We start from the raw sequence: 19515 nt of genomic DNA on the forward strand, positions 1-19515 counted from the left end.
TAGGCCTTGTTAAAAAATGGAAATATGGTAATAATGGAATTGGAAACCACCTCAAAGGGATACTACATTAGCGGGATGATAAAGTGAAATGACGATTTGATGATAAGCATAACCAGTCAGTCATGTGCATAACAAAGTAAAGATTGAAAGGGAGTACACTAAGGAAGAAGTAATTACTCAGAAATTCAAGATAAGAGTGTAATAGGAAGTTCAGAAATGAAGAGGCAGAGAAGGATTGCGTATGATGGTGTTCGAAGTAGATAGTAGACTAAGATAAAAGCTAAGTGAAATAGCCACTGAGAACCAGCGAAAGGTTAACAGGCTAACGAGTTTGGGCAAGAGACAACACATCAATAACAGGGGATAAGAGTCTTGATAAGGAGTGAAGGAATTCGATTACAAAGAAAAATAGGATGAATATATGAGGGATATGTAAAAATATGAACAAGTTATGATATTGAAGGAAGATAAGAAGGGGACAAAGATTGATAAGATATTGGAATAACTAGGACGTCTGAGTATGGCACAACCACCTAATTAAGGGAGACTACAACACAGTATGAGCTAGGCAAATGAAAGAGCGGGTCGTGGAAAATAGATTTGATAGTACTTAAAGGAAATTTTGAGATATTTTGGATGTAAGTATGAGAATTACCTATAGCTCAGACCGAGCATAAAAGAAAAGCGAGGGTCAAGTAAAGCGAATGGTGAAAGGAAACTTCGGTGGTTATATTAACTGAAAAAAATAGACTACCGTGAGGATCGATTCAGTCGATATAGAAAAGCAAGGGATACTATATTACTAGTTTCTAAGGTTTTCCTTAAGAGAAGAAGGATAAGTTAAGCTCCAAGAGAATGAAGGCATGGAATATCTGTAAAATGTAAGAAGAATACATCAAAGTCTAAGGAATAAGAGTTTCGACCGTACGAAAAGGGATAAAAGTATGTGGTAAGCACTGGGTACATGAACATATAAAGGTATGAACAATAGAGGTTGAAAAGACGGTGAAGATAATAAAGTATGAAGAACTAGTGGACAAACAGGTGATAAGAAAAAGGGATGACAATCCATACGAGTATGACTTCTAGCCACAGAAAGAAGAAGAATACTATCCAAGAATCGATCGAGCAAGAAATTCAACAAACTTGAGTCCATAGGTACGTAAGGATTATAAGCTAGTAGTTGCACAAGGAAGAACTGCATATGTATTAAGAAAGGAACCATTAAAGAAAAGGTTCAAGGTATTCTTGATATGAATAGCCAGCCCGAACGTAATAAGTCAAATCAAAGAAAGAAAGGATTAATATTGCTCTAGCTGGGCGATAAAATACCACAAGAATTAATTCGACCGCTGTAAGAAAGCAAAGAAGGCTATAACATGACCAGTTTTGGAATTATCTCAACGGGAAGGTACGTCAACCCCAGCAACACAAAGGCCGGGGATATTTGTGAAGTGTAAGAAAGATACGTCGAGATCGAAGAGAACAAAAAATAATTCCTGAATAAAATGAAGATGGGATCAGAAATTGGATAAAAGCATATACCGGGTATATAGGAATGTAGACGATCGAGGTGACGAACAAACGAGAATGACTAAGAACGAAGAGTTAGTAAGAAAAAAAAAGAGCGACCTTAAACCCGAGCATAGATTTTTACCACAAAAGAAAAAGTATAAGCGACACAAATCATATAAGTTCAATCTTAATGAGCAAGTCAAACTACACAGAACTAAGGTAAATACTAGCAAATGCAGGAAAGAACATTGACATCAACCTCAGAGAGAACTTTACTTCAACATTCGAGGACGAATGTTTTTAAAGGGGGGGAGGGAATGTTACACCCCGTGGTTTTGTACGTTGATATTTATGAGTGTTGGCTGTTTCAAGTATGGACATTGGAGTTACCTCCAAGGATACATGAAACTTGATGTGCTTATCTTATGTAATGTGGGTTTAAGTTCATCTTATAAGCGGCAGAAGAATTTGAAGGGCAAGTGAATCAAGGAAATTAAGTTTGTTGGCTTTTGTAGAGAATATGAGGGGTAATTTTGGCCCTACTTGAGAAAGGAATATCTTTTACTTATGAGGATTTTTGAGGCAAAACAAGAGCCTAAAGTAGAGTTCATGAAGTCTAGTTTCTAACGTGACAAATCGCTCATCGATACGATATTGGAGCAAGGAGATATGGATGTTACAAGTTGGGTTGGCAGGCCAAGAAAACGCTCTGCGCGAACGCACCACGAGGTGGCTCAATCGCGCCGAAGGGGTGACAAACAACCCAGCGTGAACGCGTCACCACCCAGCGCCAACGTGCTGAGTAATTTTTAAGTCGATTTGGACAGAATCTGGAACATTATATAAGGGGGCTTACCCCCTCATTTGTGATCCAAAACACCCCAAGGCCTCCCCAAATTTCTGGAAAATTCTCCCAACTTCCAACCTCAAGTTTTAAGCCCAAATCAAGTCTAACCACCGAATTCGGTCCGGACAACATATAGTTACAATTATAATATCATATTGCGAGGGATTTTGGCTTGAATCCCATGTGGATATTAAAGATATCGTTGTTCTAGCAGGAGTAAGGTATGAATTCTTCCTTATTGGTATTTATTTAAGTTTAATTACGGAGATAAAACTATTAAATGGTCGTATAATAATTTTGTTGGTGGAAATATTGGATAAACATCGTGTGGGACGTTATATGGAATACTTTGGTATTGATAATATTGTTGTTGATGTTGGTATGGTTGTTGTTGTTGGTGGTTACTGAATCGTGATTTTAGGCTAGGCATATAAACAGGGGAGTGCTGCCTGAATTTTAGTACAATTCTAAAGGAGTTTAATTTAAAGATTTAAGATAGGCACAAGACTATAAGTCTAACGGTAGTATGACTTCTCTTGAATGTAGACTTACGAGCTCGAGAGATAAAGCGTTTAGTGGTAGGAAATCAATCAAGTATGTAAGGTTAGTCCCTTTCTTTCTAAAGACATGATTCCTATGTTATGATTCTATATATGTCTTCCCTACAATCCTTGTTCCTGAAAAGCTAGAAGTTCATGATTCTCAAGGTTTTTATGATATTAAAGCCGAGATGTTTTCTAAGAGGACCATGATGAAAATGATGACTTCTTTCTTGTGAATCCATACATGTCTTCCATAATGTCCGCATTTCCAACATCTAAAGATTCATGATTCTTAAAGTTTCTTACGACGCTAAAGATGATTGTGTTTTCATGATGAAAATGATGACGATGATGATGATCCTATTTCTAGAAGTTTCAAAGTTTATGATTTTAATGCTATTAAGAGATTATTTAGCTTGTTTCATGATTTCCATGATTTTATTCATTGTTGTTGATCTCACCTTACAATCATTGTTCCTTCAAGGTGAGATATAGCGATGATGATTGCTCCATAATAAAATCAGAGGTTACCGACTTTACGTCACTCCGACAGAGTTGTAGCTTTTATTTGGGCTCTCATGCATGCTACTTATATTGTATATGTATATGATATATATATGTATATAGGGGATATGGGGAAAGCTGAGGCGTTATATACGCATAACCACCTGATCAGTTGGTACAATATGATATCGTCCTGGACGGGGGATTCCCCGATGCGAGATATATTAATAAATGGATCGGGCAGTTCGTTCCGCGGCATTATTTATATTTATGTATAATGATGATATGATATATGGATCGGGATACACATTCCACACCAATATAAAATATATATGGATCGGGCTGCACATTCCACAACAATATAAATTATTTATGGATCGGGCTGCATGTTCCGCATCACTATTAATTATATATGTATGAGGAATATTTTTTTTTAAAAGAAATCTCAGCATGCATGGTTTCCGCCTTATGAGGCAATCAGATTTACAGGTTATCTTTATCTCGTGTTATGTTCTGTTTTTCCCAGGAGCACTCCACTTACTTCGGAGCTGCAGTCTATGGGTATTGGTCCTTATGGTCACTTGTATTTTATGTAGAGGCGCGTAGACATGTGTGTATAGTTAGACATTTCCTAACCCTACCGGTCCACATCATTGCATAACATTTTAATAGCCTTGGCTGGTGATAATAGACATAACTGTGGAGGAATATATATAGATGTGCCGTTATATTGTGATATATATCCTTACAGATCACGATATCCAGGAGATATCTTTGTTATCCACCCAGAAAATGTTTATGAGATGTATGTTTAGAGATGCTCAGTGTGTTAGCTTCGGATACCCGTCATGGCCATCTGGTTGGGTCGTGACAAAAGTGGTATCAGAGCAGTTCGTCCTAGGGACTGTCTACGAGCCGTATCCAGTAGAGTCTTGTTTATGGGTGTGAAGCGCGCCACACTTATAAGCAGGAGGGGGTAGGGCATTTAGGAATGATTGGCCTTTCCTTGTAATCTTAGATCGCGCGATAGAGCCATGTTATCAGGTCTTCCTTTTTCCTAATCGCGTGTTATGTAAGTAATGCCTATGAAGAGAAAGGCTATAGCGGCCCAGAAGGGTAAGACGGTGGCCGAAAGAAGGACTGAACGGGAGCCACCGACAGTGATAGAAGGGGGTGAGTCCCATGATGAGGTTCCATCTCAGACTTCCCCGACTCCACCCTGGTTAGAGGAACAGGAAAGGGCTCCAGCTCCAGCTCCAGTACCCCCAGTGCCTCTACTAGGTGCCTCTGGCCAGCAGATGACCGAGGCTATTTAGTTACTGATCCAGTTAGTTGCCGTTCAGGCCCAGCGACAAAGTGCGTGCCAAGGTGATAGAGCGATTAGTGCAAGAGCCTGCGATTTTATTAGTCTGAATCCTCCAGAATTTTATCGGTCAAAGCCAGATAATGACCCACAAGGCTTTATAGATGCGATGCTGGGGACGTTGAGATTAATGCATGCTTGTGATACTGAGTCAGTGGAATTGGCTTCCTATAGACTGCGGGATATGGTCGTTCACTGGTATAACACTTGGATGTTTTCGAGAGGGGCGAATGCACCTCCCCCAGTATGGAAGGAGTTCGTGGAAGCTTTTCTCCGACATTACTTGCTATCGGAGGTTCGACGGGCTCGAGCCGACAAGTTCTTGAATCTCTGACAGGAGAGTATGAGTGCCCGAGAGTATATTCTTCGCTTTAATTCTTTGGCTAGATATGCCCAAGCATGTTAGTCGATATGGGGGATCGTGTACACCGATTCGTGAGCGGTTTGAGGCCTCATTTGATTAAGGGTAGCAATATTCCAGACATTCAAGCCAATCATTGGCCAGTGCACCTGCTCGATTTATGGGCAAAACATTTAATCATCCTATTTATTCTGGATCGGGCCAGAGCTCCAGAATTTCAATTTTCCAGTATGGGGATGACTAAGGCCGTGTTACACCTTGGAAATTTCATGTCGTCATGTAGTGAATGAACCAATGCGAGCTTAAGGGTAACAGGAATTTCTTAAGACAATAAGACGGATATTTAGTAGTCTTAGAATGCATACGTTAAGATTTTGAAGCCATATGAATTGATGAAATAAGGATTGATAAGGACAAGTGGAGTATAAGCGGGGTTTAGGAAAGGTTTCGTAAATTATTGCATTAAGGATTGTTTGGTAAGGTCTTGAGGACGAGTTATAGGGATGTTTAGATTATTAATTAAGTATTAAACAAGTGTTAAGAAGGTTATATAAGGATTGGAGATCAAACGAAACGACGAGGACAACTTCGCAAAACTGTGAGTTAGACGACCACCTTACACGGACCGTGGAACTTTATACGGACCGTATAAGGGTCCGTATAACCCAACAGGAAGAATGTCTTCCATGGTGGTGATACTTATACGGACCGTACAATGTTATACGGACCGTATAAGTGGTACATATAAGTCCTAACGGGCTGAGTATTTCCAAGTATTTAAATGTGTTCCCACTTCATTATATTCATTCTCCTCACTTCTCCACTTCTCTCCAAGCCTATAGAACATTCCATACATTCCATTTTCAAGAATACAAGGGAAATCAAAGGTTCATATCATAAATTCAAGTGAATCAACTGCAAGGAAGCTCTATGGGGTTGCTAGAGTCAACAAATCCCTTGGAAGTTGAAGCTAGGGTTTTCTTCAAGTGAAGTATTGCCAACCAAAACCCGTTCTTACACATTCAAAGGTGATTTTTATGATTATTCCATGTTTTTTAAGGTATTGAAAAGTTGAAACACTTGGATTATGGAAGAAGATGGAAAAGGGGTTACAAAATATAGATTTGTGGCAATTGTGAGTAGTAGATTAATATGAATCATGAATATTGATATGTTGTGATTGTAATTACGTTATGAATGATGTTCAGAGCATGAGAGAAATATTAGATGAGAATGAATGTAATGTTGTATTATGATCATGATTATGGATGACCTTGAGAGGAAATTGTGGGGATTGGATAATAATGAATTTGAAAAAAGTTATTGATGATGATATTATGAATGTTATTATTGACGTTTGGGAGTTGATATATGATATGGAGAAAGTAGTAGAAACAAAGGAGATGCTGCTCAATTTTCTCTAGCTTTAGTTCAAACACGCTTATGATATCGATTATCTAAAATGAGTATGAACTCTCTTGAAGGTAGAAACGTGAATATTGGAGAGGAACGTTCAAGCAATAGAGTAGCTAAACGAAAAGGTATGTAAGGCTAGTCGCTTCTTTCTAAGGCATGATTCTTATGACATGATATTCCCTATCTCTTCATGACTTTCCTACATCCTGAAAATTATGAGTCAATCTTAGTAAAGAGCTTCATATGGATAATATAAGAGATATCTTACGAGCATGATAAGGATGATGATGAGTCTAAGTCTAAAGAGTCTAAGGCCCATGATATTATGTTTCTACCAAGCTAATGATTCTTATTATGATCCATTGATGTTGCTCATTGTATACACTCGCCTTATATGCTAATTCCTTCAAGGTGAGGCAAAATACTTATGTATGCTCCATAACGGAATCGGGGGTTCACAACCTTATGTCATCTCAATAGCTGTACAGTTTGTCTTGAGTCTTATGCATGATTCATGATATGTATGTGATGATGATATTACACCGTGCCTACATAGCCGGGCAGACACTGCTAAGGCGGGCAGCGTATACACCATGTCTAGATGGCATGGGCAGACACTATTAGTGGGCAGCATGAGATGGTACCCCGGACGCGGGAGGCCTGGACGCGGGCTAATGATTATCACACCGTACCTATATGGTCGGGCAGCTTATACATATATGCATACATGATATGATGATGATTATGGAATAAGCCAGCATGCATTATTTCTTTTATAATTGATAGTCAGTTACAGGTTGCTCCTCATTTGATGCTTCCTTATTTCATTGGCGTATTGTTATCCTTGATACCTTACATACTCAGTACAATGTTAGTACTGACGTCCATTTTCTTTGGACGCTATGTTTATGCCCACAGGTAGACAAGGAGATGGTGCAGATCCATAGGAGCTGTCAGCAGATTTACAAGAGCACTCCATTATTCCGGAGGTGCTATTTGATTTATTATTTTGTGTACATATTTGGGCACGGCGGGGTCCTGTCCCATCCATATGTCTAGTACTCTAGTAGAGGCTCGTAGATATGTATGTGTGGGTAGTATGGTCTCACGATGTCCTTATTGCATATATGTATATATATTTTTGATAGCCGAAGGGCTTATGTTTATAAATGCGTATGTGTTTCAAATTCTAAATGGTTTTCCTTACGACTAGAAGTGTGGAGCAATAGATAAAATGCAGAATAAGCATGATAACTAGCAACATGAGTGGTGCTCGGTAGTCAGCTCCAGGTACCCGTCATGGCCCCCTAGTCGGGTCATGACAAAAGTGGTATCAGAGCAGTTCAGTCCTAGGAAGTGTCTACGAACTGTGTCTAGTAGAGTCTTGTTTATGGTGTGTTACGCGCCACGCTAATAAACAGGAGACTACAGGGTATTTAGGAAAAATGACCATCTTTTATCTTAAGAGATCGTGCGATAGAGCTGTGTTATAAGATTTTCTCCTCCTTAATAGTGTGCTATGATTTCAGAAATGCCGCCAAAGGGAAACACTACCGCCGCCCAGAAGGGCAAGACTACGATGAAGAGGCGGGTAGAAAGAGAGCCGCCAATGAATATAGAAGAGGGTGAATCACATAATGAGGCTCCATCTAACGCTTCCTCCGCTCCGCCTATTATAGGAGAACAGGAAGGGGCATCAGCTCTAGCTCCTATGCCTCCAGTTCCTCCACCGACTGCTTTGGGTCAACAAGTGACCGAGGCTATTCATTTACTAATGCAGTTAGTTGCCGCCCAGGCACAACGGCAGAATGCGAGTCCAAGTGATCGGGCAACTAGTACCAAGGCCCGCGATTTTATGAGTTTGAATCCTCCGGAGTTTTTCGGGTCAAAGCTGGATGAAGACCCGCAAAGTTTTATTGATGAGATGCTGAGAACATTAAAGATTATAAATGCCTCCGAAACTGAATCTGTGGAGTTGGCATCTTATAGACTCCGAGATGTGGCGGTATTATGGTACAATAATTGGCTATCATCAAGAAAAGATAATGCGCCTCCGCCCGTTTGGCAAGAATTTGTAGATGCCTTCATCCGCCACTATTTGCCACCCGAGGTCCGCCGAGCTAGAGCAGATAGATTTTTAAATTTGAAACAAGGAAACATGAGTGCCCAGGAGTATAGCTGTCACGACCCAACCCCGTAGGCCATGACTAGTGCCCGAGGTGGACACTCCTATTATCTGTTAACTATAATCACTTATAATCAGCATGTCATGATCTCATTTGTATGAAAAAGTGGGGTGTTATTTTAAAGCTGTCAAAGTTTTGTATGTCGTAGGCACCTGTCTCCTGAGGAGTTACAATTTTTAAACAAGAACATATATATATTCCTACGCAAGCCGACAAGGCTGCCACGATATGCAACATACCAAACATACATGTTTATGCAAGCCGACAAGGCTGCCATTACGAATGGGTACGCCCCAAGCGTAAGTCATAGTCATAAAACGCATCAACAACCACAATCAGACCCACACAAATGTCCACAGACCTCTAAGAGTAATGACCGTATCATATGGCAGGACAGGGCCCCGCCGTACCCAAACAAACACTTATACATACAACAAAGGAAGTTATACCACAAGCTAGGCTCCGGAACAAAGGAGCAGTCCAAAATAGCCGAATAGGTACCCTAAGCTGGCGGATCTCCAAAACGAGCGTCTGTACCTGCGGGCATGAACGCAGCCCCCCGAAGAAAGGGGTCCAGTACGGAATATGTACTGAGCATGTAAAGCATGGAATGTAATAGTGAACTCATACTGAGACAAGGTGTGTAGAACCCAATGCAACAACCAGATTTTTATAAGACTTTCCTTTGAACATATTTCATCTGTATCGTTCTCATATCAATGTCAATATAAAGCTTTGTAATCACAGCTGCATAATCATTCTGTATGTAACATATATAACGTGTCCTGGCCCTTTAATGAGGGACTCGGTAATTAAAATCATAACATCATAAACATAAACATATACGTGTCCCGGCCCTTTAATGAGGGACTCGGTAATAAGGAATATATGCCCTCTTGGCCACCGTCTCCATATCATCATATCATCATATATATATATAACGTGTCCCGGCCCTTTAATGAGGGACTCGGTGAATAATATAGTAAACATGCGCACGAAAACGTGTCCTGGCCCGGGACTTAGTGAAGGATATAGTGGTAAGCACGAGCAGAATAATAGGCAACCACATATATGCAATTCATCTTTTTAGACTCAGTAGGTAAGCAACTAACCAGCTCTAAAGTGTTGGGATAATAACCATATTCAATTCTTTTCAACTTTCATTACAAGCCATAGCAAGGAACATTTCAGCTTTCATGTATATGTGTAAATTTTCATGATGTAGTTTTTGAAAGTCAAGTATGCCTCTATTCATGCCATTCTTCTAAGAGTAGGAAATTCTATACATCTTTCATTAGTCAATCATATAGTAGGCTCGTGACAATAGCATTAAGGAAATATAGAATCATAAGTCATGCATGGAACTAGAGAATAGAATTTACCCCAAGGTTCATATCATTTCATACTTACGTCTAGGACATGCCAAAATAAAGAAGGAATAGGCTTTACATACCTTTAGCGTTTAGTCGTATTCTAACTTGTACTTGCTGCCCATAAACACTTATCCTATATCAAGATATCAAGAGCTACAATTAGTCTACAAGGGAATTCAATACGTATTTTGACGCTCACAATCCCTTTCTAACATTTAAACGACGTTTCGTTTGCATTCAAACCAACTAGCGCTACAAGCTAACATTGCTAATCGTTCTTTCTTATATTAATCCAAACTTATTTAAACATGACTTAGGGGACTTTGGGAAGTTCATCCATCATTCAAAACTGTCCCATACACACGGCAAAACAACACATACCACAATACCCTTTTCACTTAGCAATTTTCCAGTTTTAACCTACAACGATAACGACACGTTTAACAATATTACTTTTACGATTCTTGGAACTTCTTTAGTATCATTTTCATTCTTACACCAGCCCACAAACCATCCCAATTTCAAATTGAATCATTAAGCTTTACTTTCACTAAACGTTCACAAGAAGAATCAACATTCAACATGCACTAATTCACTTCTAACCTTAAAACAGTCCACAGTTTTGGACTGCTTGTACACTTCAGCATAATTCATTTCTTTAACACCTCAATTCACATATTCAACATGCATACAATACACCACAATGTCCATAACAACAACAATCAAAATGTGACACAAAACAGTCCATAATCTTCCCTAAAACAGTCCCCTCACACGGCTACAACACCATTCCAACAACTTCATGATTTTCATCCTTTTATCCATACTACAACACATTCAATCCACTTCCAATACATGTACAAGAAAATCAAACATGATTCCATTAAAGTATGCAACACACAACTCACTTCAATTTTTAGAAAAACAGTCCAATACCAACATGCAACATCATAAACAAATTTCTACAATCTTTGTTCATTTACATATGTTGATACACATTCAATTCATCAACAATACAGGCAAAATGAAACCAACCATGGCTTATCCAATACTCACGGATCACCCCCAAGTTCAACCACAACAACAATCCAACAACAACATGCATGTATTATACATTCAAATCATCATGCAACATAAGAACAATGATCATTCTTACCTTGTAACTTAACACTTCAATCGGCTAGCCTTCACTTTCACTTCTTGAATTTTAACACTTGTTCTTTCTATATCAATGGATGCTACACATTAATACACCTTCAATGGAGTTGGATTGCTTAGGAAAAAAACTGAATTTTTGGAGAAATTGGAACCTTCACTCTCGGCTAGCTCTAGCCGAGAGACTCTCTCTCTCTATCACTATATTTCTATCTTGTAATGTTGAAATGAATTGCTTAGTGATGTATGAATCAGATTTTTGCCTTGTATATGCCTTACAAGACTTGGACATGTGTCCACTAAAGTTTTTGGGTCAAATATTCTTTGACCACTCCACCATGATGCACGGCCAAACATGGCATATAAAATGGACTGATTTTTGTCTTCCCAATCCCACTTAATAATCCAATTATGGTTAATATAATCCCAATTTTCCATTAATACTTCCATGCCAAACGAAATTGTAGGTAATTTGTGACTTGAAACGAAACCGGAAGTTAAAGTCTCTACTCTGTGTCTTAAGATAATCTTGCCTTTAACTTGTCGCGTTTATTTTAAAACGTCCCAATGTATGAAAATACGGGATATAACAATAGCCTTCAGTTTAATTCATTGGCTAGATATGCCCCGACAATGGTGGACGATATGGGAGATAGAGTGCACAGATTTGTGAGTGGCTTAGGGCCACATTTGTTCAAGGACTGCTTGACGGCCTCGTTGCAAGATGGGATGGATATTTCCCGCATTCAAGCTCATGCCCAGAATTTATAAGGGCAACAACATCCGAAAAGGGGTGAACGTGATATTGATAGAGGGCAAAGTAAGATGGCCAGATCGATGGGGGCAGGAAGTGATTATAGAGGGGGATCAAGGCAGATATATCCTAGACATTCAGGACAGTCGGCGACTAGTGCGCCTCCATGATTTACAGGTAGGAGATTTGATCGCTCCTTTCGTTCAAGACAGGGTCCGAGTTCGAGGACCTCAGATTGTCAGTTTGGGGGAGATTATAGCCAGAGGAGACCCCCAGTACCGCGATGCAACCAGTGCGGTAAACTACATTCCAGACAGTGTCGCCAAGGTTCAGATGCTTGCTATGCCTGTAGCAAGGTTAGGCACATGATGCGAGATTGCCCGTCGATGAGTGGTAGAGTTAAGGTTCAGCCCACAGGATCAACGGCTGGTTCCTCTTCAGTTCACCCGGTAGGGCAGACTCCCCAGATTCCAGTAGGCTGAGGTAGAGGCAGAGGGGGAGCATCTACTTCAGGTGCCACTCAGCCCCGTATGTATGCTTTAGCCGGACGACAGGATCTTGAGTCCTCCCTGGATGTGGTTACAGGTACATTATCCGTAATTTCCCATGATGTGTATGCATTGATAGATCCGGGTTCTACTATATCTTATATTACTCTGTATGTTGCTAGTCGTATTGGGGTGAAACCTGAGCCAATTAAACCTTTTGAGGTATCTACTCCGGTTGGTGATCCTGTGATAGCTAGACAAGTGCATAAAAATTGTGTAATTGTGATATGCCACCGCCAGACTAAAGCTGATTGAGTTGAGTTGGAGATGTTAGATTTCGATGTGATTATGGGTATGGATTGGTTGGCCTCATGTTATGCTAATGTTGATCGCCGAATGAAAGCAGTTCGATTTCAATTTTTGGGAGAGCCCAAGTTTGAATGGAAGGGTAATACAGCCTCTCCAAGAGATAGGTTTATTTTCTATCGTAAGGCAAGAAAGCTGATAGCTAAGGGCTATATTTATCACTTAGTCATAGTTCATGATACTGAAGAAAAATCGCCAACTTTCCAATCCATTTCGGTAGTGAATGAATTTTCGGATGTATTTTCAGATAGACTTCCTGGCCTTCCCCCGAAAAGAGAGACTGATTTTGCTATTGATGTGTTGCCGGACACCAAACCTATTTCTATTCCTCCTTACCGAATGGCTCCAGCAGAATTGAAAGAATTAAAGGCACAGTTGAAAGATTTGCTTGAGAAGGGATTCATTAGATCAAGTTCATCACCGTGGGGAGCACCAGTCCTATTCGTGAGAAAGAAAGATGGTTCCATATGGATGTGTATCGATTATAGGCAGCTGAATAAAGTGACGATAATGAACAAATATCTTCTTCGGAGAATTGATGATTTATTTGATCAACTACAGGATGCCAAGTGGTTTTCTAAAATATACTTAAGGTCAGGTTATCACCAAGTAAGAGTTAAAGAAGAAGATATTCCCAAGACAACTTTCAGAACGAGATATGGCCATTATGAATTCTGGGTGATGTCATTTGGGTTGACTAATGCTCCGGCAGTGTTCAAGAATTTGATGAATAACGTATTCAGGCCTCTCTTGGATTTATTCGTAATAGTGTTCATTGACGACATTCTGGTATACTCTCGTACAGAATCAAAACATGTTGACCATTCACGTATTGTTCTTGGCATTCTTCGAACCCGAGAATTGTATGCAAAATTTTTAAAGTGCGAGTTTTGGCTGAATTTTGTGACATTTCTGGGTTATGTTATTTCAGATGATGGCATTCGAGTTGATACTCAGAAAATTGAAGATGTGAAGACTTGGCCAAGGCCTACGACGCCTACAGAAGTCCGTAGTTTCCTGGGATTGGCAGGTTACTATAGAAGGTTTGTAGAGGGGTTTTCCTCTATTTCAGCCCCATTGATGAAGCTAACCCAAAAGTCAGATAAATTTCAGTGGAATGATGCTTGTGAACGCAGTTTCCAAGAGTTGAAGGACATATTAACCTCAGCCCCAGTCTTGACACTCCCAGAAGGGCGAGATAGTTACGTTGTATATTGTGATGCTTCCGGTGTTGGGTTAGGATGTGTGTTAATGCAGCACGGTAAAGTCATCGCTTATGCTTCGAGACAACTGCGAAAACATGAAAAGAGCTACCCAACTCATGATCTCGAATTGGCTACAGTTATTCATGCATTAAAGATGTAGAGACATTACTTGTATGGTGTGCATGTCGATATCTATACAGATTACAAGAGTCTTCAATACATTTTCAAACAGAAGGAGTTGAATCTGCAGCAGAGGCGGTGGTTAGAATTATTGAAAGATTATAATGTGAGTATTTTATACCACCCCGGAAAGGCAAATATAGTAGCTGATGCGCTTAGCCGCTGATTAATGGGCAGCCTATGTGAAGTCCCTCTGGAAAAGAAAGAATTAATTCATGAGCTCCACCAATTAGCTAACCTTGGAGTACGTCTAATTGATTCAGGTAGTGCAGGAATTGGTATTAATGATCCCACGGTTTCGTCCCTGAATATTGAAGTAAAAGAGCGTCAATATGAAGCTCCTCAATTGAGCCATTATAGAGACGCACTTCATGGAAAAGAGGTGTCACCATTTGAAACTTCTATGGATGGAATTCTTATATACCGAGACAGTCTATGTGTGCCGAATGTTGCAAAATTGCACCGTCGAATTCTCGAAGAAACTTATTATTCTCGGTATTCTATTCACCCAGGTGCAACGAAGATATATCATGATCTCAAATTGATATAGTGGTGGGATGGCATGAAGAGATACATAGCCGAATTTGTAGCTCAATGTCCAAATTGCTAGCAAGTGAAAATCGAACATCCAAAGCCAGGAGTATTATTGTAAGCAATGGAAATCCCTACTTGGAAATGGGAAGTGATCAACATGGATTTTATTATGGGGTTACCTCGTTCCCGAGGCAAGTATGATTCTGTATAGGTGATTGTGGACAAACTCATGAAAGCAACTCATTTTCTTCCAGTCAGAACCACATACTCAGTAGAAGATTATGCAAGACTGTATCTCAAGGAAATTTTGTGACTCCATGGTATTCCGATATCTATTATCACAGATAGAGGAGCGCAATTTACAGCCAAGTTCTGGAAATCTTTCCAAGAAGGTCTAGGTACTCAAGTAAAGCTCAGCACGGCATTCCATCCGCAAACTGATGGGCAAGCCGAACATACTATTCAGACCTTGGAGGATATGCTAAGAGCATGTGTTCTAGATTTTGGTGGTAGTTGGGATGACCACTTACCTCTAATCGAGTTCGCATACAACAATAACTACCATTCCAGTATCCAAATGGCTCCGTATGAAGCTTTATATGGAAGGAAGTGTAGATCCCCAATTGGATGGTTTGAAATAGGAGAAGTACAACTAATAGGCCCTGAGTTGATTCAACAAGCAGTAGAAAAAGTCAAGGTGATCCGAGATACATTACTGACAGCCCAAAGTCGCCAAAAATCTTATGTGGACAATCGCCGGCGAGACCTAGAATTTCAAGTTGATGATTGGGTGTTCTTAAATATTTCACCAATAAAAGGTGTGATGAAAAGAAAAGTTAAGTCCTCGATACATTATACCCTATAAAATTATTCGCAAGGTGGGTCAAGTAGCTTATGAAGTGGACTTGCCTCCAGGACATGAATTAGTCCATCCAGTTTTCCATGTTTCAATGCTCCACAAGTGTGTTGGAGGTCCTATGAGGATTGTCCCAATAGATGATGTTCGAGTGATAGAAAAGCTAGTATATGAAGAAGTGTCCATTGCTATATTAGACAGGCAAGTACGGAGACTTCGAAATAAGGAAGTGGCCTCAGTTAAAATCTTATGGTGAAATAACCAACGAGAAGAAATGACTTGGCAATTAGAAGAGAGTATGAAATACAAATACCCGTATTTATTTCAGCCCCCAGAAGAGATCCACAATGAAACACCAAGATTATGAGGTATGTATATCTTCTTTTTTTGCATATGGGTTGCGTGTGGCCAATTTATATTGTTATTATGTTGTGGTCCTGTGAGGCAATGTTATTATGGGCTGTTGTGACAGGATGGTAGTGCCATATTATAGGGGAAACTCTGACGAAATTGTAACACCTCGTAAACTTGAACTAGGTGTGAATGTGTAAAAATATAGTATTAATATGATATTATATCTATATGAATCCATTCTTGATTAATTCGGGTGGAGGATGGTCGTTTTGAAGTCAAACCAACTAGTGAAGTTCGTAAGGGCTCTTAAATTCGCCTAAGTTTTGGTAGGTCTGTCGTCTGGGCGATTTCCATGAAAATTTGTTGCGAATTTGGAAACACTTCCTTGATTAAAGTTGTAGATCTTTTCAATAGCTTTCCAACGGTAGGTCGCCCAGCCCAAACAAAGCTGCGTACAAAAGGTTATGCTCGTTTTACCGAAACCTGTCTTCGCTGGAAATTTTGCCTGTGTTACGGTGAGACGTTACGGACCGTAACACGTGTTACGGGCTGTAACATGAACCGTAACGTATCAAAAATTTCCAGAAACTCTCTGGAAATTTCCACTAAGGGACGGTCCAAAGGATGGTCCGTAACACGAAGGACGGTCCGTCCTTCAGAGGGGTCCTTTGGCCCATTTTCACTAGAAAAATATAAATAAGACCCTTGTTTTGTTTATTCCTCCACTTCCTAAACAACCCTAAGGACGAAAATCATTCCCCCAAGTCTTCAAATCAAAGGTAAGGGCATCCTTAACATTACTAAATCATTCTAACATCAAAGCCATGATTCTTAACATGATTTTTGTGACCAAAACCTAGGGTTTGCAACATAATTCTTCCCAAAGTGATTCAAGCTAGGGTTTGGGTGTTCTTCATTAGAAAAGTGATTTGTTAAACCTTTTTTAACAAATTAAGGTATGTATCTTTCGAAAATCTTATTTTGGAATGCATGACTTCTTTTCTTGAAAGTTCTTTATTGAATAAAAAGGGTGAACTTCTCATACAAAACCCTAATGTATGTCTCTCTTTTAAAAACTTATTTTGAATGAAAATCACTTTTTGAAAATATTGTTGGAACTATAAATTTTATTCAAGATTCTTTAATGAATGAAAGGAAAAGCAATCTTTTCATGTTTCTTGAACCCTATTTCATGTCTAAATGGTGGTTAATGTGTGTGAGGGGACAAACCCACATTAAACCTAGATGGTAACAAAACCTATCTATGTATTAGATATTATGAATGTTTTCTTCTATAAGAGATGGTCAGTGATGATGGTTAATTGTTGGTATTGATGATTTTACAAAGGAATCTTGTTTAAAGAAGTGGAAACGTTTTCAAGATTATCTATGAAATTATGGATTTTCGTAATAGCATAATGAACTTTAATGCTATTTGATGGTGTGACTACTTTGAGACAAATTGTGAATCGGCTTCTATGCTATGAACTTTGTTATTTTGTTTGGCCTAACTACTCGGGAGGAAGGGTAGCCACTATGGATCCTAGTGTGTCATTGCCTAGCCATTCGGGAGGAAGAGTGGCCACCGCTGGGTTTGCTACCCGGGGTGTGATTTATGCCTAGCTATTCGGGAGGAAGGATAGCCACCGCGTACTACATAGTCCGGTGTGATTTATGCCTAGCTATTCGGGAGGAAGGATAGCCACCGAGAATTATATGTTCCGGTGTGGCGCGATATGCTTGATTTGTGGGCCTGTATTGGCATGTGTGACATTCTTATTCTCTTATGGAATTGTTGATGACTATCTTAATTGATTAAAAAGGCATATTTGAAGTTGTAACTTGACAAGAGGCTTTATAAATGGGTTTTGATACTTACTATTGAGACACATAGACTGAATAAATGTTCTTACGTTGGTTCCATGTGATTTTCAAGACTGATTTCTTCATGTATTATTTTACTTTATTTTCGTATTATTCATTGTCCCCGAGGCACTCACTGAGTATGAAGCACTCAGGCATACCATTGTTGTTTTTGATGGTATGTTAGGTAACGGAGAAGAGCAGACTCTTGATACTCCCGGTGCGTAGGAAGGACTTGCGGTTGCAGCTAATTTGGTGAGCCCACACATTCATTCGTGGGACACCCTATTGATTTTCTTATTTATTATATTAGTTGTCTGGGCTGCGTCCCGATGAGTCAGACTATTATTCCTTTATCTTAGAAGCTCCCTAGTATACATTTGTGGGTAGTTATTGAGTTATTGATTAACTCTTGGGCACGTTGTCATGTTTGACAAGTATAGATAACTAAAGACTTTCGCTGATTTAATTTTTATATGCATGATTTGTTTACCTTTATTTTATAAATTGTTGGAGGCGAATGTTGAACTTGGCGGGTTCAAGTATTGTTATTGTGTTGTTTAGGTTCTTCCGATGTTGTTCATAACGTCGGATGCCGGTCACGTCTAGGGTGGGTTTGGGGCGTGAAAAGCTTGGTATCAGAGGCTAGGTTGTTATACGTCCTAGGATTATTGTCGGTGTCTGTGGAGCTGTGTCTAGTGGAGTTTTCCTTGTGCAGCCTGATCACCTGCATGACCAAGAAACTCCCAGGACATTTATAGGTGTTTCCTATTCTTCTTGATTCTAGATTGTGCTGTAGAGCTTAAAGTCCATTTTAGGATCGTTCTAATTCGCTGGTTAATTCGTGCCTTGCAGAAATGATTCTGACGCGATCCAAAAATGGTAAACGAGGACATCCCGTGAAAGTTAACCGAAATCTTGGGGGCGCGAATGCTGGTAATGGAAATGATGCTGGAAATCAAGCACCACCCCCAGCACCGCCTGCTCCTGCTGTTCCCGTTGCGGGTGTGCCTGAGATTGGTACTATGCAAATGACTATTCAAATATTGATTGCTTTGGTTGTGGCGTAGCAGCAGCGTGGAGGTGTGGGACCTCATGGTGGAGGCAAACTTAAGCAGTTCTTAGACTTAAAGTCACAAGAGTTCTTTGGGTCACGAGAGGTGGATGACCCCCAACACTTTTTAGATGAGACCTTTAAGGCATTGAAGGCAATGGATGCCCAGGATCCAGAAGCTGTGAGGCTTGCTTCGTATCAGTTGAAGGATGTTGCTCACATATGGTTTGAGATGTGGTAATCTGAGAGAGGTGACGCTGTTTTAACTCCGACGTGGGCTGAATTTGAAGAGGCGTTCATGGAAAGGTTCTTGTCTGATGAGGAAAGAATTGCTATGGCTACGAAGTTTGAAAAGATAGAGCAGGGTAACAAGTCAGTTCGTGAGTATAGTTTGGAGTTCACTCGTCTGTCAAAGTATGCTTTATACATGATTCCAAATGAAAAGCATAAGTTGACTCGTTTTGTGAAAGGCTTGGTACCACGTATCAAGTCTGCATGTGCTGTTGTTGCTATGTCTCCTACTTGCACTTTCTCATCTCTGGTTGGGTTTGCTAAACAACAAGAGGGTTGGAAAAATGAGGAGAGAATGGATCGAGATC

The sequence above is a fragment of the Lycium barbarum genome, chromosome 10, assembly GCF_019175385.1.
Source record: "Lycium barbarum isolate Lr01 chromosome 10, ASM1917538v2, whole genome shotgun sequence".
Lineage (NCBI taxonomy): Eukaryota > Viridiplantae > Streptophyta > Magnoliopsida > Solanales > Solanaceae > Lycium > Lycium barbarum.